General features: G+C 43.7%; 18 non-coding genes and 1 pseudogene across 18 annotated transcripts; all 19 read left to right on the top strand.

Moving 5' to 3' along the window:
* Window positions 1–183: 183 nt before the first annotated feature.
* On the top strand, window positions 184–302 carry LOC136743098 (5S ribosomal RNA). Its single transcript, XR_010815213.1, has one exon. It is a non-coding gene; the product is annotated as a 5S ribosomal RNA (ribosomal RNA).
* Window positions 303–1,357: 1,055 nt separating this feature from the next.
* LOC136743307 (5S ribosomal RNA) lies at window positions 1,358–1,476 on the top strand. Its single transcript, XR_010815410.1, has one exon. It is a non-coding gene; the product is annotated as a 5S ribosomal RNA (ribosomal RNA).
* Window positions 1,477–2,542: 1,066 nt separating this feature from the next.
* On the top strand, window positions 2,543–2,661 carry LOC136743294 (5S ribosomal RNA). Its single transcript, XR_010815399.1, has one exon. It is a non-coding gene; the product is annotated as a 5S ribosomal RNA (ribosomal RNA).
* Window positions 2,662–3,716: 1,055 nt separating this feature from the next.
* On the top strand, window positions 3,717–3,835 carry LOC136743282 (5S ribosomal RNA). Its single transcript, XR_010815388.1, has one exon. It is a non-coding gene; the product is annotated as a 5S ribosomal RNA (ribosomal RNA).
* Window positions 3,836–4,902: 1,067 nt separating this feature from the next.
* On the top strand, window positions 4,903–5,021 carry LOC136743185 (5S ribosomal RNA). The gene has a single exon (XR_010815294.1). It is a non-coding gene; the product is annotated as a 5S ribosomal RNA (ribosomal RNA).
* A 1,055-nt stretch (window positions 5,022–6,076) lies between these two features.
* Window positions 6,077–6,195, top strand: LOC136743271 (5S ribosomal RNA). Its single transcript, XR_010815375.1, has one exon. It is a non-coding gene; the product is annotated as a 5S ribosomal RNA (ribosomal RNA).
* Window positions 6,196–7,261: 1,066 nt separating this feature from the next.
* LOC136743296 (5S ribosomal RNA) lies at window positions 7,262–7,380 on the top strand. Its single transcript, XR_010815401.1, has one exon. It is a non-coding gene; the product is annotated as a 5S ribosomal RNA (ribosomal RNA).
* Window positions 7,381–8,446: 1,066 nt separating this feature from the next.
* Window positions 8,447–8,566, top strand: LOC136743345 (uncharacterized; annotated as a pseudogene).
* A 1,066-nt stretch (window positions 8,567–9,632) lies between these two features.
* On the top strand, window positions 9,633–9,751 carry LOC136743323 (5S ribosomal RNA). Its single transcript, XR_010815426.1, has one exon. It is a non-coding gene; the product is annotated as a 5S ribosomal RNA (ribosomal RNA).
* Window positions 9,752–10,817: 1,066 nt separating this feature from the next.
* LOC136743299 (5S ribosomal RNA) lies at window positions 10,818–10,936 on the top strand. The gene has a single exon (XR_010815404.1). It is a non-coding gene; the product is annotated as a 5S ribosomal RNA (ribosomal RNA).
* Window positions 10,937–12,002: 1,066 nt separating this feature from the next.
* Window positions 12,003–12,121, top strand: LOC136743322 (5S ribosomal RNA). The gene has a single exon (XR_010815425.1). It is a non-coding gene; the product is annotated as a 5S ribosomal RNA (ribosomal RNA).
* Window positions 12,122–13,171: 1,050 nt separating this feature from the next.
* Window positions 13,172–13,290, top strand: LOC136743154 (5S ribosomal RNA). The gene has a single exon (XR_010815265.1). It is a non-coding gene; the product is annotated as a 5S ribosomal RNA (ribosomal RNA).
* Window positions 13,291–14,356: 1,066 nt separating this feature from the next.
* LOC136743259 (5S ribosomal RNA) lies at window positions 14,357–14,475 on the top strand. The gene has a single exon (XR_010815364.1). It is a non-coding gene; the product is annotated as a 5S ribosomal RNA (ribosomal RNA).
* A 1,066-nt stretch (window positions 14,476–15,541) lies between these two features.
* Window positions 15,542–15,660, top strand: LOC136743164 (5S ribosomal RNA). Its single transcript, XR_010815274.1, has one exon. It is a non-coding gene; the product is annotated as a 5S ribosomal RNA (ribosomal RNA).
* Window positions 15,661–16,726: 1,066 nt separating this feature from the next.
* On the top strand, window positions 16,727–16,845 carry LOC136743247 (5S ribosomal RNA). The gene has a single exon (XR_010815353.1). It is a non-coding gene; the product is annotated as a 5S ribosomal RNA (ribosomal RNA).
* A 1,066-nt stretch (window positions 16,846–17,911) lies between these two features.
* Window positions 17,912–18,030, top strand: LOC136743207 (5S ribosomal RNA). Its single transcript, XR_010815315.1, has one exon. It is a non-coding gene; the product is annotated as a 5S ribosomal RNA (ribosomal RNA).
* Window positions 18,031–19,096: 1,066 nt separating this feature from the next.
* Window positions 19,097–19,215, top strand: LOC136743236 (5S ribosomal RNA). The gene has a single exon (XR_010815342.1). It is a non-coding gene; the product is annotated as a 5S ribosomal RNA (ribosomal RNA).
* A 1,050-nt stretch (window positions 19,216–20,265) lies between these two features.
* LOC136743224 (5S ribosomal RNA) lies at window positions 20,266–20,384 on the top strand. The gene has a single exon (XR_010815331.1). It is a non-coding gene; the product is annotated as a 5S ribosomal RNA (ribosomal RNA).
* A 1,066-nt stretch (window positions 20,385–21,450) lies between these two features.
* On the top strand, window positions 21,451–21,569 carry LOC136743213 (5S ribosomal RNA). The gene has a single exon (XR_010815320.1). It is a non-coding gene; the product is annotated as a 5S ribosomal RNA (ribosomal RNA).
* Window positions 21,570–22,561: the final 992 nt, after the last annotated feature.

Genomic DNA, 22,561 nt, shown 5'->3' with positions numbered 1-22,561 from the left:
GGTCTGGTGTGGCACCCCAGCTAACGCACAACGTTGCCACAACGTTTCGTGTTAGCAGGGACTGTCTGCGGCGCGCTGGTGTGTCCCGGGCTTTAGAGTAGAGAGACAGTTCAACTGTAAGTATGAACGGCAGAAACGGATATTGCCTTCCCTTTAAGTAGAGCGTCAGGGACAGCCTCCCTGGCTTACGGCCATACTAGCCTGAATACGCCCGATCTCGTCCGATCTCGGAAGCTAAGCAGGCTCTGGCCTGGTCAGTACTTGGATGGGAGACCGCCTGGGAATACCAGGTGCTGTAAGCTTTTGCATCTTTTACACACCAGAGCGCGACAAATCACGAGTTTTAACTTTGGATACACGCAATTTCATCATTATTTCAGATTTGACTTCCCCAAATACACAGGCATACAATAGATCTTGTTCTCCAACGTAAACGGTCCCTAGTAACTAGGGTACATTCGTAAATAAATTGAGCATCATGGCTAGAAGTGACTAAATGTTGCCTAATCTTTCTCATCGAGAAATGACACAATTACAGCAACACAAAAAGGAACTCCACCGGACAAAGATCAGTGCTCACAAGGAGCCTCATTCAACACACACGGTTCCATTCCCATTCATGCAAAGCACGAAAGTGTAAAACTTGGGAACATACTTGAGAGCAAAGATCACATTCAATCTCATTCAAGGCACGGATGTGAATGCAACGGGATGAAATTACTGAAATGATGCCTGCCCTCGAACTGTGATGATGGACTACCCGACTCGCCAATAATATTGGGTTCTGGTGTATTGAAATACAGGAGCTGCTGGATTTGTGTGTTTTCTTACCCCCTCACCATAGTTTGTCAAATGTTTAAACAACTGAACTTATATTCAAGGTTTGTTTCTCTTCATATGTTTTACTGGTTTACATTTGTCTCAGCAACCTGTTGAATGATTCTTCTGCTTTCAAAACAAAATGACAACAGGATGAATGCACACACTTGAAAATACAATACATGCAATGTTATGCATCATAGTGATGCAACCTCCTTTCAGTTTCATACTGCATGTCAATTGAAATCCTTACTGAAATGCACACCTTCTCAAGATTGCGCTTGACTGGCGTGTCAGGCACTCAATTACAGCTGTATTATCAAGACAATATGTTCGTTTTGTAATATATAGTTCCGGTCTGGTGTGGCACCCCAGCTAACGCACAACGTTGCCACAACGTTTCGTGTTAGCAGGGACTGTCTGCGGCGCGCTGGTGTGTCCCGGACTTTAGAGTAGAGAGAGAGTTCAACTGCAAGTATGAGCGGCAGAAACGGATATTGCCTTCCCTTTAAGTAGAGCGTCAGGGACAGCCTCCCTGGCTTACGGCCATACTAGCCTGAATACGCCCGATCTCGTCCGATCTCGGAAGCTAAGCAGGCTCGGGCCTGGTCAGTACTTGGATGGGAGACCGCCTGGGAATACCAGGTGCTGTAAGCTTTTGCATCTTTTACACACCAGAGGGCGACAAATCACGAGTTTTAACTTTGGATACACGCAATTTCATCATTATTTCAGATTTGACTTCCCCAAATACACAGGCATACAATAGATCTTGTTCTCCAACGTAAACGGTCCCTAGTAACTAGGGTACATTCGTAAATAAATTGAGCATCATGGCTAGAAGTGACTAAATGTTGCCTAATCTTTCTCATCGAGAAATGACACAATTACAGCAACACAAAAAGGAACTCCACCGGACAAAGTTCAGTGCTCACAAGGAGCCTCATTCAACACACACGGTTCCATTCCCATTCATGCAAAGCACGAAAGTGTAAAACTTGGGAACATACTTGAGAGCAAAGATCACATTCAATCTCATTCAAGGCACGGATGTGAATGCAACGGGATGAAATTACTGAAATGATGCCTGCCCTCGAACTGTGATGATGGACTACCCGACTCGCCAATAATATTGGGTTCTGGTGTATTGAAATACAGGAGCTGCTGGATTTGTGTGTTTTCTTACCCCCTCACCATAGTTTGTCAAATGTTTAAACAACTGAACTTATATTCAAGGTTTGTTTCTCTTCATATGTTTTACTGGTTTACATTTGTCTCAGCAACCTGTTGAATGATTCTTCTGCTTTCAAAACAAAATGACAACAGGATGAATGCACACACTTGAAAATACAATACATGCAATGTTATGCATCATAGTGATGCAACCTCCTTTCAGTTTCATACTGCATGTCAATAGAAATCCTTACTGAAATGCACACCTTCTCAAGATTGCGCTTGACTGGCGTGTCAGGCACTCAATTACAGCTGTTTTATCAAGAGAATGTGTTCGTTTTGTAATATATAGTTCCGGTCTGGTGTGGCACCCCAGCTAACGCACAACGTTGCCACAATGTTGCCACAACGTGGCGTGTTAGCAGGGACTGTCTGCGGCGCGCTGGTGTGTCCCGGGCTTTAGAGTAGAGAGACAGTTCAACTGTAAGTATGAACGGCAGAAACGGATATTGCCTTCCCTTTAAGTAGAGCGTCAGGGACAGCCTCCCTGGCTTACGGCCATACTAGCCTGAATACGCCCGATCTCGTCCGATCTCGGAAGCTAAGCAGGCTCGGGCCTGGTCAGTACTTGGATGGGAGACCGCCTGGGAATACCAGGTGCTGTAAGCTTTTGCATCTTTTACACACCAGAGGGCGACAAATCACGAGTTTTAACTTTGGATACACGCAATTTCATCATTATTTCAGATTTGACTTCCCCAAATACACAGGCATACAATAGATCTTGTTCTCCAACGTAAACGGTCCCTAGTAACTAGGGTACATTCGTAAATAAATTGAGCATCATGGCTAGAAGTGACTAAATGTTGCCTAATCTTTCTCATCGAGAAATGACACAATTACAGCAACACAAAAAGGAACTCCACCGGACAAAGTTCAGTGCTCACAAGGAGCTTCATTCAACACACACGGTTCCATTCCCATTCATGCAAAGCACGAAAGTGTAAAACTTGGGAACATACTTGAGAGCAAAGATCACATTCAATCTCATTCAAGGCACGGATGTGAATGCAACGGGATGAAATTACTGAAATGATGCCTGCCCTCGAACTGTGATGATGGACTACCCGACTCGCCAATAATATTGGGTTCTGGTGTATTGAAATACAGGAGCTGCTGGATTTGTGTGTTTTCTTACCCCCTCACCATAGTTTGTCAAATGTTTAAACAACTGAACTTATATTCAAGGTTTGTTTCTCTTCATATGTTTTACTGGTTTACATTTGTCTCAGCAACCTGTTGAATGATTCTTCTGCTTTCAAAACAAAATGACAACAGGATGAATGCACACACTTGAAAATACAATACATGCAATGTTATGCATCATAGTGATGCAACCTCCTTTCAGTTTCATACTGCATGTCAATTGAAATCCTTACTGAAATGCACACCTTCTCAAGATTGCGCTTGACTGGCGTGTCAGGCACTCAATTACAGCTGTTTTATCAAGACAATGTGTTCGTTTTGTAATATATAGTTCCGGTCTGGTGTGGCACCCCAGCTAACGCACAACGTTGCCACAACGTTTCGTGTTAGCAGGGACTGTCTGCGGCGCGCTGGTGTGTCCCGGACTTTAGAGTAGAGAGACAGTTCAATTGCAAGTATGAGCGGAAGAAACGGATATTGCCTTCCCTTTAAGTAGAGCGTCAGGGACAGCCTCCCTGGCTTACGGCCATACTAGCCTGAATACGCCCGATCTCGTCCGATCTCGGAAGCTAAGCAGGCTCGGGCCTGGTCAGTACTTGGATGGGAGACCGCCTGGGAATACCAGGTGCTGTAAGCTTTTGCATCTTTTACACACCAGAGGGCGACAAATCACGAGTTTTAACTTTGGATACACGCAATTTCATCATTATTTCAGATTTGACTTCCCCAAATACACAGGCATAGAATAGATCTTGTTCTCCAACGTAAACGGTCCCTAGTAACTAGTGTACATTCGTAAATAAATTGAGCATCATGGCTAGAAGTGACTAAATGTTGCCTAATCTTTCTCATCGAGAAATGACACAATTACAGCAACACAAAAAGGAACTCCACCGGACAAAGTTCAGTGCTCACAAGGAGCCTCATTCAACACACACGGTTCCATTCCCATTCATGCAAAGCACGAAAGTGTAAAACTTGGGAAAATACTTGAGAGCAAAGATCACATTCAATCTCATTCAAGGCACGGATGTGAATGCAACGGGATGAAATTACTGAAATGATGCCTGCCCTCGAACTGTGATGATGGACTACCCGACTCGCCAATAATATTGGGTTCTGGTGTATTGAAATACAGGAGCTGCTGGATTTGTGTGTTTTCTTACCCCCTCACCATAGTTTGTCAAATGTTTAAACAACTGAACTTATATTCAAGGTTTGTTTCTCTTCATATGTTTTACTGGTTTACATTTGTCTCAGCAACCTGTTGAATGATTCTTCTGCTTTCAAAACAAAATGACAACAGGATGAATGCACACACTTGAAAATACAATACATGCAATGTTATGCATCATAGTGATGCAACCTCCTTTCAGTTTCATACTGCATGTCAATTGAAATCCTTACTGAAATGCACACCTTCTCAAGATTGCGCTTGACTGGCGTGTCAGGCACTCAATTACAGCTGTTTTATCAAGAGAATGTGTTCGTTTTGTAATATATAGTTCCGGTCTGGTGTGGCACCCCAGCTAACGCACAACGTTGCCACAATGTTGCCACAACGTGGCGTGTTAGCAGGGACTGTCTGCGGCTGCGCTGGTGTGTCCCGGGCTTTAGAGTAGAGAGACAGTTCAACTGTAAGTATGAACGGCAGAAACGGATATTGCCTTCCCTTTAAGTAGAACGTCAGGGACAGCCTCCCCGGCTTACGGCCATACTAGCCTGAATACGCCAGATCTCGTCCGATCTCGGAAGCTAAGCAGGCTCGGGCCTGGTCAGTACTTGGATGGGAGACCGCCTGGGAATACCAGGTGCTGTAAGCTTTTGCATCTTTTACACACCAGAGGGCGACAAATCACGAGTTTTAACTTTGGATACAAGCAATTTCATCATTATTTCAGATTTGACTTCCCCAAATACACAGGCATACAATAGATCTTGTTCTCCAACGTAAACGGTCCCTAGTAACTAGGGTACATTCGTAAATAAATTGAGCATCATGGCTAGAAGTGACTAAATGTTGCCTAATCTTTCTCATCGAGAAATGACACAATTACAGCAACACAAAAAGGAACTCCACCGGACAAAGTTCAGTGCTCACAAGGAGCTTCATTCAACACACACGGTTCCATTCCCATTCATGCAAAGCACGAAAGTGTAAAACTTGGGAACATACTTGAGAGCAATGATCACATACAATCTCATTCAAGGCACGGATGTGAATGCAACGGGATGAAATTACTGAAATGATGCCTGCCCTCGAACTGTGATGATGGACTACCCGACTCGCCAATAATATTGGGTTCTGGTGTATTGAAATACAGGAGCTGCTGGATTTGTGTGTTTTCTTACCCCCTCACCATAGTTTGTCAAATGTTTAAACAACTGAACTTATATTCAAGGTTTGTTTCTCTTCATATGTTTTACTGGTTTACATTTGTCTCAGCAACCTGTTGAATGATTCTTCTGCTTTCAAAACAAAATGACAACAGGATGAATGCACACACTTGAAAATACAATACATGCAATGTTATGCATCATAGTGATGCAACCTCCTTTCAGTTTCATACTGCATGTCAATTGAAATCCTTACTGAAATGCACACCTTATCAAGATTGCGCTTGACTGGCGTGTCAGGCACTCAATTACAGCTGTTTTATCAAGACAATGTGTTCGTTTTGTAATATATAGTTCCGGTCTGGTGTGGCACCCCAGCTAACGCACAACGTTGCCACAACGTTTCGTGTTAGCAGGGACTGTCTGCGGCGCGCTGGTGTGTCCCGGACTTTAGAGTAGAGAGACAGTTCAATTGCAAGTATGAGCGGAAGAAACGGATATTGCCTTCCCTTTAAGTAGAGCGTCAGGGACAGCTTCCCTGGCTTACGGCCATACTAGCCTGAATACGCCCGATCTCGTCCGATCTCGGAAGCTAAGCAGGCTCGGGCCTGGTCAGTACTTGGATGGGAGACCGCCTGGGAATACCAGGTGCTGTAAGCTTTTGCATCTTTTACACACCAGAGGGCGACAAATCACGAGTTTTAACTTTGGATACACGCAATTTCATCATTATTTCAGATTTGACTTCCCCAAATACACAGGCATAGAATAGATCTTGTTCTCCAACGTAAACGGTCCCTAGTAACTAGTGTACATTCGTAAATAAATTGAGCATCATGGCTAGAAGTGACTAAATGTTGCCTAATCTTTCTCATCGAGAAATGACACAATTACAGCAACACAAAAAGGAACTCCACCGGACAAAGTTCAGTGCTCACAAGGAGCCTCATTCAACACACACGGTTCCATTCCCATTCATGCAAAGCACGAAAGTGTAAAACTTGGGAACATACTTGAGAGCAAAGATCACATTCAATCTCATTCAAGGCACGGATGTGAATGCAACGGGATGAAATTACTGAAATGATGCCTGCCCTCGAACTGTGATGATGGACTACCCGACTCGCCAATAATATTGGGTTCTGGTGTATTGAAATACAGGAGCTGCTGGATTTGTGTGTTTTCTTACCCCCTCACCATAGTTTGTCAAATGTTTAAACAACTGAACTTATATTCAAGGTTTGTTTCTCTTCATATGTTTTACTGGTTTACATTTGTCTCAGCAACCTGTTGAATGATTCTTCTGCTTTCAAAACAAAATGACAACAGGATGAATGCACACACTTGAAAATACAATACATGCAATGTTATGCATCATAGTGATGCAACCTCCTTTCAGTTTCATACTGCATGTCAATTGAAATCCTTACTGAAATGCACACCTTCTCAAGATTGCGCTTGACTGGCGTGTCAGGCACTCAATTACAGCTGTTTTATCAAGACAATGTGTTTTTTTTGTAAAATATAGTTCCGGTCTGGTGTGGCACCCCAGCTAACGCACAACGTTGCCACAATGTTGCCACAACGTGGCGTGTTAGCAGGGACTGTCTGCGGCGCGCTGCTGTGTCCCGGGCTTTAGAGTAGAGAGACAGTTCAACTGTAAGTATGAACGGCAGAAACGGATATTGCCTTCCCTTTAAGTACAGCATCAGGGACAGCCTCCCTGGCTTACGGCCATACTAGCCTGAATACGCCCGATCTCGTCCGATCTCCGAAGCCAAGCAGGCTCGGGCCTGGTCGGTACTTGGATGGGAGACCGCCTGGGAATACCAGGTGCTGTAAGCTTTTGCACCTTTTACACACCAGAGGGCGACAAATCACGAGTTTTAACTTTGGATACACACAATTTCATCATTATTTCAGATTTTACTTCCCCAAATACACAGGCATACAATAGATCTTGTTCTCCAACGTAAACGGTCCCTAGTAACTAGGGTACATTCGTAAATAAATTGAGCATCATGGCTAGAAGTGACTAAATGTTGCCTAATCTTTCTCATCAAGAAATGACACAATTACAGCAACACAAAAAGGAACTCCACCGGACAAAGTTCAGTGCTCACAAGGAGCCTCATTCAACACACACGGTTCCATTCCCATTCATGCAAAGCACGAAAGTGTAAAACTTGGGAACATACTTGAGAGCAAAGATCACATTCAACCTCATTCAAGGCACGGATGTGAATGCAACGGGATGAAATTACTGAAATGATGCCTGCCCTCGAACTGTGATGATGGACTACCCGACTCACCAATAATATTGGCTTCTGGTGTATTGAAGTACAGGAGCTGCTGGATTTGTGTGTTTTCTTACCCCCTCACCATAGTTTGTCAAATGTTTAAACAACTGAACTTATATTCAAGGTTTGTTTCTCTTCATATGTTTTACTGGTTTACATTTGTCTCAGCAACCTGTTGAATGATTCTTCTGCTTTCAAAATAAAATGACAACAGGATGAATGCACACATTTGAAAATACAATACATGCAATGTTATGCATCATAGTGATGCAACCTCCTTTCAGTTTCATACTGCATGTCAATTGAAATCCTTACTGAAATGCACACCTTCTCAAGATTGCGCTTGACTGGCATGTCAGGCACTCAATTACAGCTGTTTTATCAAGACAATGTGTTCGTTTTGTAAAATATAGTTCCGGTCTGGTGTGGCACCCCAGCAAACGCACAACGTTGCCACAACGTTGCCACAACGTGGCGAGTTAGCAGGGACTGTCTGCGGCGCGTTGGTGTGTCCCGGGCTTTAGAGTAGAGAGACAGTTCAACTGTAAGTATGAACGGCAGAAACGGATATTGCCTTCCCTTTAAGTAGAGCGTCAGGGACAGCCTCCCTGGCTTACGGCCATACTAGCCTGAATACGCCCGATCTCGACCGATCTCGGAAGCCAGGCAGGCTCGGGCCTGGTCAGTACTATGGATGGGAGACCGCCTGGGAATACCAGGTGCTGTAAGCTTTTGCACCTTTTACACACCAGAGGGCGACAAATCACGAGTTTTAACTTTGGATACACACAATTTCATCATTATTTCAGATTTTACTTCCCCAAATACACAGGCATACAATAGATCTTGATCTCCAACGTAAACGGTCCCTAGTAACCAGGGTACATTCGTAAATTAATTGAGCTTCATGGCTAGAAGTGACTCAATGTTGCCTAATCTTTCTCATCAAGAAATGACACAATTACAGCAACACAAAAAGGAACTCCACCACACAAAGTTCAGTGCTCACAAGGAGACTCATTCAACACACACGGTTCCATTCCCATTCATGCAAAGCACGAAAGTTTAAAACTTGGAAACATACTTGAGAGCAAAGATCACATTCAATCTCATTCAAGGCACGGATGTGAATGCAACGGGATGAAATTACTGAAATGATGCCTGCCCTCGAACTGTGATGATGGACTACCCGACTCGCCAATAATATTGGGTTCTGGTGTATTGAAATACAGGAGCTGCTGGATTTGTGTGTTTTCTTACCCCCTCACCATAGTTTGTCAAATGTTTAAACAACTGAACTTATATTCAAGGTTTGTTTCTCTTCATATGTTTTACTGGTTTACATTTGTCTCAGCAACCTGTTGAATGATTCTTCTGCTTTCAAAACAAAATGACAACAGGATGAATGCACACACTTGAAAATACAATACATGCAATGTTATGCATCATAGTGATGCAACCTCCTTTCAGTTTCATACTGCATGTCAATTGAAATCCTTACTGAAATGCACACCTTCTCAAGATTGCGCTTGACTGGCGTGTCAGGCACTCAATTACAGCTGTTTTATCAAGACAATGTGTTCGTTTTGTAAAATATAGTTCCGGTCTGGTGTGGCACCCCAACTAACGCACAACGTTGCCACAACGTTGCCTCAACGTGGCGTGTTAGCAGGGACTGTCTGCGGCGCGCTGGTGTGTCCCGGGCTTTAGAGTAGAGAGACAGTTCAACTGTAAGTATGATCGGCAGAAACGGATATTGCCTTCCCTTTAAGTAGAGCGTCAGGGACAGCCTCCCTGGCTTACGGCCATACTAGCCTGAATACGCCCGATCTCGACCGATCTCGGAAGCCAGGCAGCCTCGGGCCTGGTCAGTACTTGGATGGGAGACCGCCTGGGAATACCAGGTGCTGTAAGCTTTTGCACCTTTTACACACCAGAGGGCGACAAATCACGAGTTTTAACTTTGGATACACACAATTTCATCATTATTTCAGATTTTACTTCCCCAAATACACAGGCATACAATAGATCTTGATCTCCAACGTAAACGGTCCCTAGTAACTAGGGTACATTCGTAAATTAATTGAGCATCATGGCTAGAAGTGACTCAATGTTGCCTAATCTTTCTCATCAAGAAATGACACAATTACAGCAACACAAAAAGGAACTCCACCACACAAAGTTCAGTGCTCACAAGGAGACTCATTCAACACACACGGTTCCATTCCCATTCATGCAAAGCACGAAAGTGTAAAACTTGGGAACATACTTGAGAGCAAAGATCACATTCAATCTCATTCAAGGCACGGATGTGAATGCAACGGGATGAAATTACTGAAATGATGCCTGCCCTCGAACTGTGATGATGGACTACCCGACTCGCCAATAATATTGGGTTCTGGTGTATTGAAATACAGGAGCTGCTGGATTTGTGTGTTTTCTTACCCCCTCACCATAGTTTGTCAAATGTTTAAACAACTGAACTTATATTCAAGGTTTGTTTCTCTTCATATGTTTTACTGGTTTACATTTGTCTCAGCAACCTGTTGAATGATTCTTCTGCTTTCAAAACAAAATGACAACAGGATGAATGCACACACTTGAAAATACAATACATGCAATGTTATGCATCATAGTGATGCAACCTCCTTTCAGTTTCATACTGCATGTCAATTGAAATCCTTACTGAAATACACACCTTCTCAAGATTGCGCTTGACTGGCGTGTCAGGCACTCAATTACAGCTGTTTTATCAAGACAATATGTTCGTTTTGTAAAATATAGTTCCGGTCTGGTGTGGCACCCCAGCAAACGCACAACGTTGCCACAACGTTGCCACAACGTGGCGAGTTAGCAGGGACTGTCTGCGGCGCGCTGGTGTGTCCCGGGCTTTAGAGTAGAGAGACAGTTCAACTGTAAGTATGAACGGCAGAAACGGATATTGCCTTCCCTTTAAGTAGAGCGTCAGGGACAGCCTCCCTGGCTTACGGCCATACTAGCCTGAATACGCCCGATCTCGACCGATCTCGGAAGCCAGGCAGGCTCGGGCCTGGTCAGTACTTGGATGGGAGACCGCCTGGGAATACCAGGTGCTGTAAGCTTTTGCACCTTTTACACACCAGAGGGCGACAAATCACGAGTTTTAACTTTGGATACACACAATTTCATCATTATTTCAGATTTTACTTCCCCAAATACACAGGCATACAATAGATCTTGATCTCCAACGTAAACGGTCCCTAGTAACTAGGGTACATTCGTAAATTAATTGAGCATCATGGCTAGAAGTGACTCAATGTTGCCTAATCTTTCTCATCAAGAAATGACACAATTACAGCAACACAAAAAGGAACTCCACCACACAAAGTTCAGTGCTCACAAGGAGACTCATTCAACACACACGGTTCCATTCCCATTCATGCAAAGCACGAAAGTGTAAAACTTGGAAACATACTTGAGAGCAAAGATCACATTCAATCTCATTCAAGGCACGGATGTGAATGCAACGGGATGAAATTACTGAAATGATGCCTGCCCTCGAACTGTGATGATGGACTACCCGACTCGCCAATAATATTGGGTTCTGGTGTATTGAAATACAGGAGCTGCTGGATTTGTGTGTTTTCTTACCCCCTCACCATAGTTTGTCAAATGTTTAAACAACTGAACTTATATTCAAGGTTTGTTTCTCTTCATATGTTTTACTGGTTTACATTTGTCTCAGCAACCTGTTGAATGATTCTTCTGCTTTCAAAACAAAATGACAACAGGATGAATGCACACACTTGAAAATACAATACATGCAATGTTATGCATCATAGTGATGCAACCTCCTTTCAGTTTCATACTGCATGTCAATTGAAATCCTTACTGAAATGCACACCTTCTCAAGATTGCGCTTGACTGGCGTGTCAGGCACTCAATTACAGCTGTTTTATCAAGACAATGTGTTCGTTTTGTAAAATATAGTTCCGGTCTGGTGTGGCACCCCAACTAACGCACAACGTTGCCACAACGTTGCCACAACGTGGCGTGTTAGCAGGGACTGTCTGCGGCGCGCTGGTGTGTCCCGGGCTTTAGAGTAGAGAGACAGTTCAACTGTAAGTATGATCGGCAGAAACGGATATTGCCTTCCCTTTAAGTAGAGCGTCAGGGACAGCCTCCCTGGCTTACGGCCATACTAGCCTGAATACGCCCGATCTCGACCGATCTCGGAAGCCAGGCAGCCTCGGGCCTGGTCAGTACTTGGATGGGAGACCGCCTGGGAATACCAGGTGCTGTAAGCTTTTGCACCTTTTACACACCAGAGGGCGACAAATCACGAGTTTTAACTTTGGATACACACAATTTCATCATTATTTCAGATTTTACTTCCCCAAATACACAGGCATACAATAGATCTTGATCTCCAACGTAAACGGTCCCTAGTAACTAGGGTACATTCGTAAATTAATTGAGCATCATGGCTAGAAGTGACTAAATGTTGCCTAATCTTTCTCATCGAGAAATGACACAATTACAGCAACACAAAAAGGAACTCCACCGGACAAAGTTCAGTGCTCACAAGGAGCCTCATTCAACACACACGGTTCCATTCCCATTCATGCAAAGCACGAAAGTGTAAAACTTGGGAACATACTTGAGAGCAAAGATCACATTCAATCTCATTCAAGGCACGGATGTGAATGCAACGGGATGAAATTACTGAAATGATGCCTGCCCTCGAACTGTGATGATGGACTACCCGACTCGCCAATAATATTGGGTTCTGGTGTATTGAAATACAGGAGCTGCTGGATTTGTGTGTTTTCTTACCCCCTCACCATAGTTTGTCAAATGTTTAAACAACTGAACTTATATTCAAGGTTTGTTTCTCTTCATATGTTTTACTGGTTTACATTTGTCTCAGCAACCTGTTGAATGATTCTTCTGCTTTCAAAACAAAATGACAACAGGATGAATGCACACACTTGAAAATACAATACATGCAATGTTATGCATCATAGTGATGCAACCTCCTTTCAGTTTCATACTGCATGTCAATTGAAATCCTTACTGAAATGCCCACCTTCTCAAGATTGCGCTTGACTGGCGTGTCAGGCACTCAATTACAGCTGTTTTATCAAGACAATGTGTTCGTTTTGTAATACATAGGTCTGGTGTGGCACCCCAGCTAACGCACAACGTTGCCACAACGTTTCGTGTTAGCAGGGACTGTCTGTGGCGCGCTGGTGTGTCCCGGACTTTAGAGTAGAGAGACAGTTCAACTGCAAGTATGAGCGGCAGAAACGGATATTGCCTTCCCTTTAAGTAGAGCGTCAGGGACAGCCTCCCTGGCTTACGGCCATACTAGCCTGAATACGCCCGATCTCGTCCGATCTCGGAAGCTAAGCAGGCTCCGGCCTGGTCAGTACTTGGATGGGAGACCGCCTGGGAATACCAGGTGCTGTAAGCTTTTGCATCTTTTACACACCAGAGGGCGACAAATCACGAGTTTTAACTTTGGATACACGCAATTTCATCATTATTTCAGATTTGACTTCCCCAAATACACAGGCATACAATAGATCTTGTTCTCCAACGTAAACGGTCCCTAGAAACTAGGGTACATTCGTAAATAAATTGAGCATCATGGCTAGAAGTGACTAAATGTTGCCTAATCTATCTCATCGAGAAATGACACAATTACAGCAACACAAAAAGGAACTCCACCGGACAAAGTTCAGTGCTCACAAGGAGCCTCATTCAACACACACGGTTCCATTCCCATTCATGCAAAGCACGAAAGTGTAAAACTTGGGAACATACTTGAGAGCAAAGATCACATTCAATCTCATTCAAGGCACGGATGTGAATGCAACGGGATGAAATAACTGAATTGATGCCTGCCCTCGAACTGTGATGATGGACTACCCGACTCGCCAATAATATTGGCTTCTGGTGTATTGAAATACAGGAGCTGCTGGATGTGTGTGTTTTCTTACCCCCTCACCATAGTTTGTCAAATGTTTAAACAACTGAACTTATATTCAAGGTTTGTTTCTCTTCATATGTTTTACTGGTTTACATTTGTCTCAGCAACCTGTTGAATGATTCTTCTGCTTTCAAATTAAAATGACAACAGGATGAATGCACACACTTGAAAATACAATACATGCAATGTTATGCATCATAGTGATGCAACCTCCTTTCAGTTTCATACTGCATGTCAATTGAAATCCTTACTGAAATGCACACCTTCTCAAGATTGCGCTTGACTGGCGTGTCAGGCACTCAATTACAGCTGTTTTATCAAGACAATGTGTTCGTTTTGTAATACATAGTTCCGGTCTGGTGTGGCACCCCAGCTAACGCACAACGTTGCCACAATGTTGCCACAACGTGGCGTGTTAGCAGGGACTGTCTGCGGCGCGCTGGTGTGTCCCGGGCTTTAGAGTAGAGAGACAGTTCAACTGTAAGTATGAACGGCAGAAACGGATATTGCCTTCCCTTTAAGTAGAGCGTCAGGGACAGCCTCCCTGGCTTACGGCCATACTAGCCTGAATACGCCCGATCTCGTCCGATCTCGGAAGCTAAGCAGGCTCGGGCCTGGTCAGTACTTGGATGGGAGACCGCCTGGGAATACCAGGTGCTGTAAGCTTTTGCATCTCTTACACACCAGAGGGCGACAAATCACGAGTTTTAACTTTGGATACACGCAATTTCATCATTATTTCAGATTTGACTTCCCCAAATACACAGGCATACAATAGATCTTGTTCTCCAACGTAAACGGTCCCTAGTAACTAGGGTACATTCGTAAATAAATTGAGCATCATGGCTAGAAGTGACTAAATGTTGCCTAATCTTTCTCATCGAGAAATGACACAATTACAGCAACACAAAAAGGAACTCCACCGGACAAAGTTCAGTGCTCACAAGGAGCCTCATTCAACACACACGGTTCCATTCCCATTCATGCAAAGCACGAAAGTGTAAAACTTGGGAACATACTTGAGAGCAAAGATCACATTCAATCTCATTCAAGGCACGGATGTGAATGCAACGGGATGAAATTACTGAAATGATGCCTGCCCTCGAACTGTGATGATGGACTACCCGACTCGCCAATAATATTGGGTTCTGGTGTATTGAAATACAGGAGCTGCTGGATTTGTGTGTTTTCTTACCCCCTCACCATAGTTTGTCAAATGTTTAAACAACTGAACTTATATTCAAGGTTTGTTTCTCTTCATATGTTTTACTGGTTTACATTTGTCTCAGCAACCTGTTGAATGATTCTTCTGCTTTCAAAACAAAATGACAACAGGATGAATGCACACACTTGAAAATACAATACATGCAATGTTATGCATCATAGTGATGCAACCTCCTTTCAGTTTCATACTGCATGTCAATTGAAATCCTTACTGAAATGCACACCTTCTCAAGATTGCGCTTGACTGGCGTGTCAGGCACTCAATTACAGCTGTTTTATCAAGACAATGTGTTCGTTTTGTAATATATAGTTCTGGTCTGGTGTGGCACCCCAGCTAACGCACAACGTTGCCACAACGCTGCCACAACGTGGCGTGTTAGCAGGGACTGTCTGCGGCGCGCTGGTGTGTCCCGGGCTTTAGAGTAGAGAGACAGTTCAACTGTAAGTATGAACGGCAGAAACGGATATTGCCTTCCCTTTAAGTAGAGCGTCAGGGACAGCCTCCCTGGCTTACGGCCATACTAGCCTGAATACGCCCGATCTCGTCCGATCTCGGAAGCTAAGCAGGCTCTGGCCTGGTCAGTACTTGGATGGGAGACCGTCTGGGAATACCAGGTGCTGTAAGCTTTTGCATCTTTTACACACCAGAGGGCGACAAATCACGAGTTTTAACTTTGGATACACGCAATTTCATCATTATTTCAGATTTGACTTCCCCAAATACACAGGCATACAATAGATCTTGTTCTCCAACGTAAACGGTCCCTAGAAACTAGGGTACATTCGTAAATAAATTGAGCATCATGGCTAGAAGTGACTAAATGTTGCCTAATCTATCTCATCGAGAAATGACACAATTACAGCAACACAAAAAGGAACTCCACCGGACAAAGTTCAGTGCTCACAAGGAGCCTCATTCAACACACACGGTTCCATTCCCATTCATGCAAAGCACGAAAGTGTAAAACTTGGGAACATACTTGAGAGCAAAGATCACATTCAATCTCATTCAAGGCACGGATGTGAATGCAACGGGATGAAATAACTGAATTGATGCCTGCCCTCGAACTGTGATGATGGACTACCCGACTCGCCAATAATATTGGCTTCTGGTGTATTGAAATACAGGAGCTGCTGGATGTGTGTGTTTTCTTACCCCCTCACCATAGTTTGTCAAATGTTTAAACAACTGAACTTATATTCAAGGTTTGTTTCTCTTCATATGTTTTACTGGTTTACATTTGTCTCAGCAACCTGTTGAATGATTCTTCTGCTTTCAAATTAAAATGACAACAGGATGAATGCACACACTTGAAAATACAATACATGCAATGTTATGCATCATAGTGATGCAACCTCCTTTCAGTTTCATACTGCATGTCAATTGAAATCCTTACTGAAATGCACACCTTCTCAAGATTGCGCTTGACTGGCGTGTCAGGCACTCAATTACAGCTGTTTTATCAAGACAATGTGTTCGTTTTGTAATACATAGTTCCGGTCTGGTGTGGCACCCCAGCTAACGCACAACGTTGCCACAATGTTGCCACAACGTGGCGTGTTAGCAGGGACTGTCTGCGGCGCGCTGGTGTGTCCCGGGCTTTAGAGTAGAGAGACAGTTCAACTGTAAGTATGAACGGCAGAAACGGATATTGCCTTCCCTTTAAGTAGAGCGTCAGGGACAGCCTCCCTGGCTTACGGCCATACTAGCCTGAATACGCCCGATCTCGTCCGATCTCGGAAGCTAAGCAGGCTCGGGCCTGGTCAGTACTTGGATGGGAGACCGCCTGGGAATACCAGGTGCTGTAAGCTTTTGCATCTCTTACACACCAGAGGGCGACAAATCACGAGTTTTAACTTTGGATACACGCAATTTCATCATTATTTCAGATTTGACTTCCCCAAATACACAGGCATACAATAGATCTTGTTCTCCAACGTAAACGGTCCCTAGTAACTAGGGTACATTCGTAAATAAATTGAGCATCATGGCTAGAAGTGACTAAATGTTGCCTAATCTTTCTCATCGAGAAATGACACAATTACAGCAACACAAAAAGGAACTCCACCGGACAAAGTTCAGTGCTCACAAGGAGCCTCATTCAACACACACGGTTCCATTCCCATTCATGCAAAGCACGAAAGTGTAAAACTTGGGAACATACTTGAGAGCAAAGATCACATTCAATCTCATTCAAGGCACGGATGTGAATGCAACGGGATGAAATTACTGAAATGATGCCTGCCCTCGAACTGTGATGATGGACTACCCGACTCGCCAATAATATTGGGTTCTGGTGTATTGAAATACAGGAGCTGCTGGATTTGTGTGTTTTCTTACCCCCTCACCATAGTTTGTCAAATGTTTAAACAACTGAACTTATATTCAAGGTTTGTTTCTCTTCATATGTTTTACTGGTTTACATTTGTCTCAGCAACCTGTTGAATGATTCTTCTGCTTTCAAAACAAAATGACAACAGGATGAATGCACACACTTGAAAATACAATACATGCAATGTTATGCATCATAGTGATGCAACCTCCTTTCAGTTTCATACTGCATGTCAATTGAAATCCTTACTGAAATGCACACCTTCTCAAGATTGCGCTTGACTGGCGTGTCAGGCACTCAATTACAGCTGTTTTATCAAGACAATGTGTTCGTTTTGTAATATATAGTTCCGGTCTGGTGTGGCACCCCAGCTAACGCACAACGTTGCCACAACGCTGCCACAACGTGGCGTGTTAGCAGGGACTGTCTGCGGCGCGCTGGTGTGTCCCGGGCTTTAGAGTAGAGAGACAGTTCAACTGTAAGTATGAACGGCAGAAACGGATATTGCCTTCCCTTTAAGTAGAGATTCAGGGACAGCCTCCCTGGCTTACGGCCATACTAGCCTGAATACGCCCGATCTCTTCCGATCTCGGAAGCTAAGCAGGCTCTGGCCTGGTCAGTACTTGGATGGGAGACCGTCTGGGAATACCAGGTGCTGTAAGCTTTTGCATCTTTTACACACCAGAGGGCGACAAATCACGAGTTTTAACTTTGGATACACGCAATTTCATCATTATTTCAGATTTGACTTCCCCAAATACACAGGCATACAATAGATCTTGTTCTCCAACGTAAACGGTCCCTAGAAACTAGGGTACATTCGTAAATAAATTGAGCATCATGGCTAGAAGTGACTAAATGTTGCCTAATCTATCTCATCGAGAAATGACACAATTACAGCAACACAAAAAGGAACTCCACCGGACAAAGTTCAGTGCTCACAAGGAGCCTCATTCAACACACACGGTTCCATTCCCATTCATGCAAAGCACGAAAGTGTAAAACTTGGGAACATACTTGAGAGCAAAGATCACATTCAATCTCATTCAAGGCACGGATGTGAATGCAACGGGATGAAATAACTGAATTGATGCCTGCCCTCGAACTGTGATGATGGACTACCCGACTCGCCAATAATATTGGCTTCTGGTGTATTGAAATACAGGAGCTGCTGGATGTGTGTGTTTTCTTACCCCCTCACCATAGTTTGTCAAATGTTTAAACAACTGAATTTATATTCAAGGTTTGTTTCTCTTCATATGTTTTACTGGTTTACATTTGTCTCAGCAACCTGTTGAATGATTCTTCTGCTTTCAAATTAAAATGACAACAGGATGAATGCACACACTTGAAAATACAATACATGCAATGTTATGCATCATAGTGATGCAACCTCCTTTCAGTTTCATACTGCATGTCAATTGAAATCCTTACTGAAATGCACACCTTCTCAAGATTGCGCTTGACTGGCGTGTCAGGCACTCAATTACAGCTGTTTTATCAAGACAATGTGTTCGTTTTGTAATACATAGTTCCGGTCTGGTGTGGCACCCCAGCTAACGCACAACGTTGCCACAATGTTGCCACAACGTGGCGTGTTAGCAGGGACTGTCTGCGGCGCGCTGGTGTGTCCCGGGCTTTAGAGTAGAGAGACAGTTCAACTGTAAGTATGAACGGCAGAAACGGATATTGCCTTCCCTTTAAGTAGAGCGTCAGGGACAGCCTCCCTGGCTTACGGCCATACTAGCCTGAATACGCCCGATCTCGTCCGATCTCGGAAGCTAAGCAGGCTCGGGCCTGGTCAGTACTTGGATGGGAGACCGCCTGGGAATACCAGGTGCTGTAAGCTTTTGCATCTTTTACACACCAGAGGGCGACAAATCACGAGTTTTAACTTTGGATACACGCAATTTCATCATTATTTCAGATTTGACTTCCCCAAATACACAGGCATACAATAGATATTGTTCTCCAACGTAAACGGTCCCTAGTAACTAGGGTACATTCGTAAATAAATTGAGCATCATGGCTAGAAGTGACTAAATGTTGCCTAATCTTTCTCATCGAGAAATGACACAATTACAGCAACACAAAAAGGAACTCCACCGGACAAAGTTCAGTGCTCACAAGGAGCCTCATTCAACACACACGGTTCCATTCCCATTCATGCAAAGCACGAAAGTGTAAAACTTGGGAACATACTTGAGAGCAAAGATCACATTCAATCTCATTCAAGGCACGGATGTGAATGCAACGGGATGAAATTACTGAAATGATGCCTGCCCTCGAACTGTGATGATGGACTACCCGACTCGCCAATAATATTGGGTTCTGGTGTATTGAAATACAGGAGCTGCTGGATTTGTGTGTTTTCTTACCCCCTCACCATAGTTTGTCAAATGTTGAAACAACTGAACTTATATTCAAGGTTTGTTTCTCTTCATATGTTTTACTGGTTTACATTTGTCTCAGCAACCTGTTGAATGATTCTTCTGCTTTCAAAACAAAATGACAACAGGATGAATGCACACACTTGAAAATACAATACATGCAATGTTATGCATCATAGTGATGCAACCTCCTTTCAGTTTCATACTGCATGTCAATTGAAATCCTTACTGAAATGCACACCTTCTCAAGATTGCGCTTGAATGGCGTGTCAGGCACTCAATTACAGCTGTTTTATCAAGACAATGTGTTAGTTTTGTAATACATTGGTCTGGTGTGGCACCCCAGCTAACGCACAACGTTGCCACAACGTTTCGTGTTAGCAGGGACTGTCTGCGGCGCGCTGGTGTGTCCCGGACCTTAGAGTAGAGAGACAGTTCAACTGTAAGTATGAACGGCAGAAACGGATATTGCCTTCCCTTTAAGTAGAGCGTCAGGGACAGCATTCCTGGCTTACGGCCATACTAGCCTGAATACGCCCGATCTCGTCCGATCTCGGAAGCTAAGCAGGCTCGGGCCTGGTCAGTACTTGGATGGGAGACCGCCTGGGAATACCAGGTGCTGTAAGCTTTTGCATCTTTTACACACCAGAGGGCGACAAATCACGAGTTTTAACTTTGGATACACGCAATTTCATCATTATTTCAGATTTGACTTCCCCAAATACACAGGCATACAATAGATCTTGTTCTCCAACGGAAACGGTCCCTAGTAACTAGGGTACATTCGTAAATAAATTGAGCATCATGGCTAGAAGTGACTAAATGTTGCCTAATCTTTCTCATCGAGAAATGACACAATTACAGCAACACAAAAAGGAACTCCACCGGACAAAGTTCAGTGCTCACAAGGAGCCTCATTCAACACACACGGTTCCATTCCCATTCATGCAAAGCACGAAAGTGTAAAACTTGGGAACATACTTGAGAGCAAAGATCACATTCAATCTCATTCAAGGCACGGATGTGAATGCAACGGGATGAAATTACTGAAATGATGCCTGCCCTCGAACTGTGATGATGGACTACCCGACTCGCCAATAATATTGGGTTCTGGTGTATTGAAATACAGGAGCTGCTGGATTTGTGTGTTTTCTTACCCCCTCACCATAGTTTGTCAAATGTTTAAACAACTGAACTTATATTCAAGGTTTGTTTCTCTTCATATGTTTTACTGGTTTACATTTGTCTCAGCAACCTGTTGAATGATTCTTCTGCTTTCAAAACAAAATGACAACAGGATGAATGCACACACTTGAAAATACAATACATGCAATGTTATGCATCATAGTGATGCAACCTCCTTTCAGTTTCATACTGCATGTCAATTGAAATCCTTACTGAAATGCACACCTTCTCAAGATTGCGCTTGAATGGCGTGTCAGGCACTCAATTACAGCTGTTTTATCAAGACAATGTGTTAGTTTTGTAATATATAGTTCCGGTCTGGTGTGGCACCCCAGCTAACGCACAACGTTGCCACAACGCTGCCACAACGTGGCGTGTTAGCAGGGACTGTCTGCGGCGCGCTGGTGTGTCCCGGGCTTTAGAGTAGAGAGACAGTTCAACTGTAAGTATGAACGGCAGAAACGGATATTGCCTTCCCTTTAAGTAGAGCGTCAGGGACAGCCTCCCTGGCTTACGGCCATACTAGCCTGAATACGCCCGATCTCGTCCGATCTCGGAAGCTAAGCAGGCTCGGGCCTGGTCAGTACTTGGATGGGAGACCGCCTGGGAATACCAGGTGCTGTAAGCTTTTGCATCTTTTACACACCAGAGGGCGACAAATCACGAGTTTTAACTTTGGATACACGCAATTTCATCATTATTTCAGATTTGACTTCCCCAAATACACAGGCATACAATAGATCTTGTTCTCCAACGTAAACGGTCCCTAGAAACTAGGGTACATTCGTAAATAAATTGAGCATCATGGCTAGAAGTGACTAAATGTTGCCTAATCTTTCTCATCGAGAAATGACACAATTACAGCAACACAAAAAGGAACTCCACCGGACAAAGTTCAGTGCTCACAAGGAGCCTCATTCAACACACACGGTTCCATTCCCATTCATGCAAAGCACAAAAGTGTAAAACTTGGGAACATACTTGAGAGCAAAGATCACATTCAATCTCATTCAAGGCACGGATGTGAATGCAACGGGATGAAATTACTGAAATGATGCCTGCCCTCGAACTGTGATGATGGACTACCCGACTCGCCAATAATATTGGGTTCTGGTGTATTGAAATACAGGAGCTGCTGGATTTGTGTGTTTTCTTACCCCCTCACCATAGTTTGTCAAATGTTTAAACAACTGAACTTATATTCAAGGTTTGTTTCTCTTCATATGTTTTACTGGTTTACATTTGTCTCAGCAACCTGTTGAATGATTCTTCTGCTTTCAAAACAAAATGACAACAGGATGAATGCACACACTTGAAAATACAATACATGCAATGTTATGCATTATAGTGATGCAACCTCCTTTCAGTTTCATACTGCATGTCAATTGAAATCCTTACTGAAATGCACACCTTCTCAAGATTGCGCTTGACTGGCGTGTCAGGCACTCAATTACAGCTGTATTATCAAGACAATGTGTTCGTTTTGTAATACATAGTTCCGGTCTGGTGTGGCACCCCAGCTAACGCACAACGTTGCCACAACGTTTCGTGTTAGCAGGGACTGTCTGCGGCGCGCTGGTTTGTCCCGGGCTTTAGAGTAGAGTGACAGTTCAACTGTAA

This window comes from Amia ocellicauda, unplaced genomic scaffold (genome assembly GCF_036373705.1).
Source record: "Amia ocellicauda isolate fAmiCal2 unplaced genomic scaffold, fAmiCal2.hap1 HAP1_SCAFFOLD_77, whole genome shotgun sequence".
Taxonomy (NCBI): domain Eukaryota; kingdom Metazoa; phylum Chordata; class Actinopteri; order Amiiformes; family Amiidae; genus Amia; species Amia ocellicauda.
This window is presented reverse-complemented; position numbering and strand designations above follow the sequence as displayed.